The following is a 9576-nucleotide window of genomic DNA, read 5'->3' on the forward strand; positions in this document are numbered from 1 at the left end:
GTACTCTATAGTTGCATCCAAACAACTTTCGGATACAACTCTAGAGCATCCAAGAGCTCTAGGAAGCAATTACGCTTTATTTGCAACAAAAAAGTGCTTGTATCATATATTCTGAAGAATATACATAGTCATACATAAAAAAACTCTGCCCCCCACCCCCCCAAAAAAAAGGAAAAAAAACGAAGTTGGTGCTGAGTTTCTATTGGTGCCTCGACTGAGTAACAACTCATAACTAGCTTGATGAAAAGTATATGAATTTAATTAATACATGCATTTTAGGATTTGTCTCCTTTTTTAGTTTTAATTTTAATTAATGAAAAACCGAGTTGTGCAGTCAGAGTTGGACTGAATTTGGGTAAATGAAGTCAGAAATTGGAAGCTTTACAATTCCAGGTATCAGAATCTCATTTTCTTTCAGAGTCTGCAGCTCTGCCAGAGATAAAAAGGCAGAATCCAAAGAATCGTGCATAAAGGAGAACGAGCGTCCAGACATGGTTTCGTCAGTCACCACTTCCCGGCCTTTCGAAAAGCCTTGCGCGATTTTTCTTCTTGTAAATAGGACAGACACTCAGTGCCAAGTGCCTGTTGAAGTGTTGAGAATGTTTGGGAAGGAAACCGGATGCATAATTTGATGCCTTTGCATTGTTCTGATGAACTTTCCATTCCACTCACCATATAGGGGTTACTGTTAAGGCTGATGGTGCTGTTTCGAAAGCTGGGAGGCAACTGACCTGCGATTCGCTGTAAAACCAACAACCCCCACCACCGTTGCTGTAAAGCGGAGTGAGCTGCAGCACGGGTGTAGAATATGTCCGATCCGGCGATCTAGGATCGGGGGAAATTTGAACCATCTGGGGGAAATTTTGCAGATTCAATTTTTTAAAAAAAAGAAAAATCCAATTTTTTTTTCTGCAAGTGTCTTTTGAATGCATTTTCTTTTGCATCACCACTCTTTATATTTTCATCAACTATTTGTTGGATAATAATTTACATTTAAAATAAATGTAGATATGATATTTTAACTAAAACTTACATGCTTTTACTTAATTTGCTTTTTAGATACCGAGTTCTAAGGCTACTAGTTCATTCTATTAGTTTTAACAATGCAATTGCTTTTTTTTCCCCCCAAAACTATCTCTACCTATAGTAATAGGAATTAATTTTTATCTGAAACATATAGCATATTGTAAAATTTTGGGGAAATGTTCATACAGATTGGGGGAAATGTTGGTGTTAAAAACATTTTCTGCACCCCTGAGCTGCAGGGTGTGCATGCGTCAGTATAAAGTAAGCCTCATTACTTTTGGATTGCACCATGTATACCGGTCATCAGTTGCTTTAGTGGCATGTGGCCGACCTTGCCCTGGTTGACGTCTAACATTTCCTGTCTCTTGGAATCAATTCCACAGCCTTGCAACAACGCTTCTGGAGATTCCAACTGCGTCCAAGACACTACATTATATTTGCCCGGATTCCATTCTGCCTATAACACGCCATGTCATGGATTCGGGTAAATCATGTTGTTGAGACATTCTCAAGTAACCTTGTCTCAAGAAAAAATACTGCACTATCGAACTTCACAGTTATGGCAATAAAAGAGACGTTTCAGCAGCATCCCGATTTTTGCCCTTATCTCCTTTTTCTGGTTTTTCTTGTCATGAATACTGATTTACATCTAAAGTTTTCTTCTTCCGTTTCCTGGTAGGCTTTAATTTATGTATTATTCATTTTATGTTACTTATTAGTATACATCCAGGGGTGATTGTGTTCCGGTATTTTACCGAATTTCCGGTATTTACAGACGTATTTCCGGTATTTTTATGTCCGAAAATACCAGAATTATGTTTTTTTGTTATGCTTTTATCTCCCTACCTGCGCAATTTTTTAAAAATTATATAATACTCATCAAATATACTTGCAAGAGCCTCAAGATGGACACCTATCTCTTAAGATGGACAAATATCAAGATAATTTTGTATAACACCAGCTCAAAAGTAACTTTGTAACCCATTAAAATTTTAATCAAATGTACACACACTATTTTGACACCGATTATTGAACTATTAAATGCTATGGCATAGGTGCACTTAAGTAATAGGGGCCAAAGATTACCCCCCCCCCCCCCCGTTCTAGCTTTGAAACTTTCAGGTATTTTTTGATGAACCCACAATCACACCTGTATACATCTGATGAATACGAGTCATAAATGAAGCAAAGAATTCACACAAAAATATGACTTTGTTCAAGGTTCACAAAAATTCGTTTTAATAGTGGACTGTAATGAATGAATTCAGAAGAATTCGCACAAAGAAACTCAAAACACAACTCAAGAAGTTTCACACTCGGACAAGAACAAAGCACCACAACTCGCACACAGAACACAACACATCAATTCGAAAATCAATCAAAGTCGAAGTATTTTTTAGACTGTTGCCACAACCTTATAAAGTAAATTATGTAAATTAAATTAGGGACAAAAACCATGGAGGGAAAAGTTTTAGCCCCATATAAAGAATAAATTTCACGGTAATTATATAGAGAAAAAATGATAATCAGCCGTGAAGCCGAACAGCGCATTTTCTTTTCCTCTTCCTTTTTTGTTTTGTTCTCGCTGTACCAAACAACATCTTTGCGTAATTTTGTTAAAACCATGTGCTCCCTCAATTGTTTTGTGCAGTGTATATATATGTACAGTAGACCTTCATTTTATGCGGGGTTACGTTTCACGGAAATGCTGCATAAATTAGGACCAAATAATAGTGTTAAAATAGGGGTTTGGTTCCGTAGATAGCAAAATACTTCATTCTAGTTAGTGGTGACTGGTTGTATAGTAATTTTTATGTGTACTTATATCGACTTTTATGCACAACATGCATACAGAAAACATAAATTAATTTCGTGTTCTGTTTATAAAGAGGAGCTGGCTATGATAGTCTTTTGGCAGTCATTAAAGATTTTTCTCTGTAATTATTTGCAAAGCATTAACGCATCCATGATCACTTACGTCATTTCCATGATAGAATCTTCCTTCACTAACAAATCAGAAAGATCATTTCTATTGTCTAGAAATGGCTCAAAATTTTCAATGTGGACGTTTTTGTGCATCACCGAGGTTGGTATCCTGCTGGTTTTGGCCTCCTTTGTCACTCCTGAAAACTCTTCTTCCAGTGAGTTCTGAACTGTGTGAGTTTAATAACTTTATTTCTGGAAATAGCTCTGGAACCAATCATATAAAATGTCTCCAGTGACCCAAGCAAGTGGGTTATAAAAGACTAGGACCTTAAAAAATGTTTGCTTTTTTTTTTTTTTTTGTAACCAGTTGAAGCTTTTTACATTTTGTAGAATGGCTCTTTATAGCTAAAATTTGGTTATCAACATTGATTAGGCATATCCAACACATTTAATGTAAATATTGTATTATATTGCTAAGTTGTTTCACACAATAATTCTTTAAATATGTGATCAAAATACAAATTTGGAGGAAAAATTTATATTGCTTTGTATATGGTTGGTTATATATATACATAGTGGAATACATACAGGAAAGTATTTTAGTTGAATATAAATTTTTGAAATAAATATCCAGGTAAATGTACCCATTTTGGGTATATTACCCTAAAAATAAATACCTGGGTATTTTACAAATACAAATACAAATACAAATGTGACGACCAGCAACAGGCTCTGGGCCCAGCTAGGCTGGTCCTAGCCAATTAATTAGTCCCCAATGAAGATCAATGGCCCTCTTAAAGCTATCCACTCCCTTGCTCATTACCGCCTCTTCCGGTAAGCTATTCCAAGTGCCCACGACCCTGCTAAAGTAGTAGTTTTTCCTGATTTCCAAGTTAGCCTGAGATTTAAATAGCTTAAAACAATGACCCCTTGTCCTGCTTTCCCCGCAAAAATTTAATCCATTTACATCTTTCATTTTGATAAATTTAAATAACTGAATCATGTCCCCTCTGACTCTCCTTTGCTCCAGGCTATACATGTTAAACACATCTATACATGTTACATCACTAGTTCAGGCAGAAATATATTTCTTTGGTTTTTAATTAAAAGTGTTGAACTGAAATTGCAAAAACATTAAAATGTCATTCCATTTGAAAAATCTATTTAGCTGCTTAATCTTGCGTGTAAGTCAACCTTCTCACCTTTATACCTTGCTTTTACTATTAAATTTCTTGTGTTCATTCATGTACAATAACCTAATTTGTGCCAAGGTCCTGTTGCTGGTTGATTATTATTCATTTAATTGAATTTAATTTCCTTGTTTTTTTTTTTTTCTTGCATATTTAACCTTTTATATAGAAATGCTTTTCTGACAATTAAGGGGTCTAAGGACCCTTAACCTGCAAAATTTTTGACTTTATGGAAAAATATATGCTATGCATAATTTAATTCTGAACAATTTGATACCTAATTTATTACCATATGCAAAGAACTGTTCAATTTATCGTAAAAATGCATAAACTTTCCCCATAGTGATTTATGTTAACAGCAGCTGTTTAAGCCTATTTTTATCAGGTGCTGGTTTCTTGTTTTGCTTGCGTTATGTCTCAGAAAGTTTCTTATGTATCTCCGTAAAACTTTTCATGCATGTTTGTCTGGTTTATTTTTATGATCTGAACCTAAATTTTAACTAAAAATGAGAAAGTTAATATCTAAAAAAAATGTCTTCGGCCAAAATTTTGGAAAATTGTGATATTAACTTATAAAATGAAGGGAAAAAAATAAATATTTAAAAAAAAAATAATGAAAATTTAGGTTCAGATCATAAAAATAATCCAGAAAAACATGCATTAAAAGTTTTACGGAAATATATAAGAAACTTTTTGAGATATCATGCACGCAAAAAAAAAAAAAAAAAAAAAAACAGCCAAACCAGCACCTTTGAAAAAGAGGCTTAAACAGCTACTGTTAACATAAATCTCTATGGGGAATGGTTACGCATTTTTACGATAACTTGAAAAGTTTTTTGCATATGGTAATAAATAAGGTATCAAATTGTTTAGCATTAAATTATGTATAACATATATTTTTTCCAAAAAGTCGAAAATTTTGAAGGAAGTCCTTAAGATTTTCAAAGTGTTTCATGAAAATTTCTTTTATCCATAATAAAGAATCTATTTAAGTTACTTCAAATTTGTTTTTCTATAGTTATATCTTTCTCAATTTTTAGTGCTAACAGCGGTGCATGCAAACCTTGAAAATCTGAAGGAAAATGATATGCCTGATAGTTCATGTGATGTGACAAAACATGGCCAGACAGTTCTTAATTTACTTCAGAGCATACAACTAAGTATTGAAAACTTAAAAGAACTTCAACAAGTATGTATTACGTTTATTTTGTTTTTAATCATATCAAAAAATATTTTTGACAAAAGAAGAAAAAAAAAGACTTTAAAACTGCAGCTGGAAATTGCACTAAGTTGTAAATAATAATTCATTCCTTGAACAACATCGATACTACTTTTAAACATAATTTTTGAAGTCAACGCAAAAACAATAGATAAAATGATGTGCAACTGTTTTTTGTACGCATTTGTCAGGAAAACCAGTCAAAATTAAAGACGAAACACTCCCGAGTAGCATCAACTCATCGACTATTCATCGAAATTCGATCAAACTTTTATCAGACGACGATCAGATTCCGATGAGTTTTCATCGGAAATTGCTCCAATATGTCTCATCGGCAATAGTAGAATCTGATCATCGAAATCCGATGAGTTTTGCTCCTTATACTGATGAGATTTGGAGCAATATACGAGCAGTGCTGTTCCGAGGCGATGAATTTAGGATGAAAATACGATGAGAAGTAGTAACAGCCGCGATAAAGGGACAAGCAGGAGGAAAACAATTTAACAGTGGGAAGGGCGTACGCCATCTTGGATGATTATGTGACCCTTCCGCCATCTTGAAAAGTTTAAGGGTATGGCATTTTCGGATGACGTCATTTGGGACAAGTATTTAATATGTTTTTAATAACTTGTTTATTTAATTTCTAATTTCTTAATTTTGATGAACGTGATTCATGAGTTTAACCTAAGTTGCTTTGGCCGGGAATCGAACCCTAGGCCTCTGGAATACGAGCTTCATATGCTAACCACTAGACAAGTAATCTTCTTTCCAAGTAGAAAATAATGTGTTAAATGGAAAATCATTCGTGGCGCCATCTATCGGGGACCAAGGCCACGACAGATATCTGAACGGAAAGTGAGAATTTTATTCAATGAATATGCTTGTGGCACCAGCTAGTTAAGAGTCAGAGTCGATCATTTTGCCCGCAAACCGAGTCGGAGTCGGTAATTTTGGGAGTCAAATTGAACGGAGTGGAATTGTTTTGGAAATAGAGAGAAAGCATTCAAGAGTCGGAGTCTCATTTTGTTCGCAATTCCAGTGAGGTAATCCGGGTTGGAATCGTGGAATTGAAGTTGAATTGATTTTGCAGCAACTCGGAGTAAATACCCTTCCAAAATCCAGGAGTCGGAGTCGAAGTCTAAGTCATTTTTCTTCTGGTTCTCAACCCTGAATGTTGATCCGTATAGCCTTACGTTTGAACAATAGTCGGATATTCGAATAATAAAACTTATCCTACTTTGACAGTTGGGAGGTTTTCAAAAATTTTAGATTGGGAAAATTTTTATCGGAAAATTTAAACAACCTGCTTTTTTTTCGATGAAATGTAACTCGGCAAATTTTCATCAGAAAATTTGATTGTTAAGATCTCTTTTTCAGATGAAATGTAGCTCAGCAAATTTTCATCAGAAAATTTGATCGTTATGATTTTGTTTCTCGATAAAATTTCGCTCGGAAAATTTGATCGTTACGATCTCTTTTTCCGATGAAATTTTGATCGTTACGATTTTGTTTTTCGATGGAAAAACAGGTCATCGAAAACCGGTTCTTGGATTCTGATTGCAATGATATCGGCGTGCGTTACGCGATGAGTTTAGGGGGAGTCGATGATCGACCGAACAAAATACGATGAGTTGATGCTACTTGGGCTTATGCCATTATAATGTTGTTATTATGTATTTGAATGCTATTGAAGAACCTTGGTTCTTTTTCCTCTCCTTAAATAATGAGTTTCATATTTAACCACTTTATAGGGAAATAATGTGAGTATTGAATGCAATTACCGGACCAAAAATGCAATACCGGTAGTCGGTATTTTAAAAATTGAATACCGGAATACTGGTATTAATACCAATATTAGAAATTCCTCAAAAAAGAATCAAAAACATCTTGTTTTGTTGCTGTGTTTCATGATTTTGTACAAAAAGTGCATTTATTACGAAAACCTATTGTGTACAAATAATTATAAAATGCAGGAACATCTATTATTATAATAAAAATTCAATATTATTAAGGAACAATGCATCTTTTTGAATTGTCACTAAGCCAGAAACTCACTTTGTGAAAAAATTTCCAGCTGCTAAAAATATTTTTCCTGGATTCAAGCTTGCCAGTGGTTTACTGTTAATAATGTTCGATACAGCTCCTGTAATCGCCTCAAAGTCTTTCATTTCCAAAAAAATTCAGCCTCTTGTGTGCTGTTTTTGGATACATGTTTTTTTCTTTTGTACTGAGTGTATATCATTATTATTATGTTATTACTTTTTAATATCTATTTGTAATTTCTCTTCGAGAGATGGTTCTTTTCAAATATTAATACAGTGGAGCACCGTTTATATGTTTTTTAAGGGACTGTATGAAAAAGCATACAGATGAAAAAATATATAATAGGTATAGGTTAATGTGTATTAGACTCTACAGGGACCAATTTAAAAAACGTATAATTGATAAAAACGTATAAAAGAGAAACATATAAAGGGTGCTTCACTGTATTATTTTCAACGAGTTCCCCTTAATTAGAGTAGTATGTTTGCAATTTAGTAGGAAATTTACGATGAATTTAACGAAACCTGATTCTTTTAATAGTTACTTTTTCATTTTTGTTTTCTTTTAAAATTTCTTTATAAATATGTAACTCTCTGGAAATATTTTCCAGCTCACTATGCCATTACTCCATGCAAATTTTTAAGCAATTTATAAATGCTAAATATTATCCTGCCAAGTTTTTATACAGCTATATAGCGAGACACTGCAGCACACCAATACTGGGGACGACAAATTACCATTTGTTTTACTTAAGAGAAAAGGTTTTTCTTGAAATTCAGTACAGTTTTGACAAATATTTAAAAAAATGTATCATAAAGTATTGCTGCAAGCTCTTATCAATTTGTTTAAATTCCTCACAGCACAAATACATTAGTAGTTATACTTTAAATTGGATAAAGGGCAAGTGAATGATCGAGGAAGTAGTAAAAATAAAAACCTGGTGCACAAAAACGTACTTTTGTTTACAGGTAGTCTATGAATTCGTGCTTTTGAAGCCTAATTTTTACATCAATAGATTGAATTTGGTGCTGGTTAATTTTGGCCAAAAAAAAAATAAAAAAATGCTCATCTAAATCAACAGTAGATATCTAATAAATAAACTGAAAACTCTTTTATTAAAAAAATATTTATTATTTTCAGCTAATACAGAAAATACCGGTATTTTACTTCAGCAAATATCGGTATTACGAAATTGCAAATTAGCTTGAAATACTGGTATTTGGTATACCGTTATCTCAGTATTGCCATCACTACATGTAAGTAACCTAAGTTAGACCACTCCCTATCGATTAAAAAAGAATCATCAACTAAAGGTTCACTAGGTGAGGCTCTATGAGCTAACAAACAAGCAAACCAAAGGAAAAAAACCCATACATTCGGTATGAACTGATTACTGCCACCTTTTTGAAATCGGTTATAAATAAGGGTCATCTGTACGACAAATATTTTCAAGATATCGTACATACTTCAAAAACAGGCCATTTTTGGCGAAAAATGAAAAAAAAATGCTTCGATCACATTTCATGCCAAATATGGACATGAATTCCCACTTAAATCGAAAAAACATGTATATACTGTTATGGTGCATTTAATTCGCTTTCATTTAAGCCAAAAACAAAGTCTGTAGATGCAATAGTTCTTTTACAATCGCAAAACAAACAAATAATCGGAAAATTCGATTTTTGAAGAAATGAGACAAAGCACTTTTCAATACAATATGAATTTTAAAATGCTGTAAACGATTATTTGCTCCAGAGTGGATTGTTTTTTTTTATGTTAGTGTACAATGTTCTAAAATGTAAAAGTCTTATGAATAGCTTCCTTTGAACTCGGTTAATTCTTGAGGTATTCTTAAAACCCACTATATATTCTCTGATAGATTAAGATTGAACATAATGCTTGGCAAGGCTTTTTAAATGCAAGAAGATGAGATTGCTTCCAAAAGTTCACAGCTTTTGCATTGAAAAATTAGGTTCATTGTAATCTCGAAACACATATCTGTAATATTTACCGCAATCTTGAACTTTCAACGCAAGTTGTTGTTTTCTTTTTCTTCTTCGTTTGATGATTTCTTGCTGATACTAGAATCTGTTTGTAGTATTTATATATTTTCCTTTTGAATACATTTTGTAAAATTTAAACAAGCAGTTATAACTAAAGTTCCTTAAAAAA

Source organism: Uloborus diversus, chromosome 2 (assembly GCF_026930045.1).
Source record: "Uloborus diversus isolate 005 chromosome 2, Udiv.v.3.1, whole genome shotgun sequence".
Taxonomy (NCBI): Eukaryota; Metazoa; Arthropoda; class Arachnida; order Araneae; family Uloboridae; genus Uloborus; species Uloborus diversus.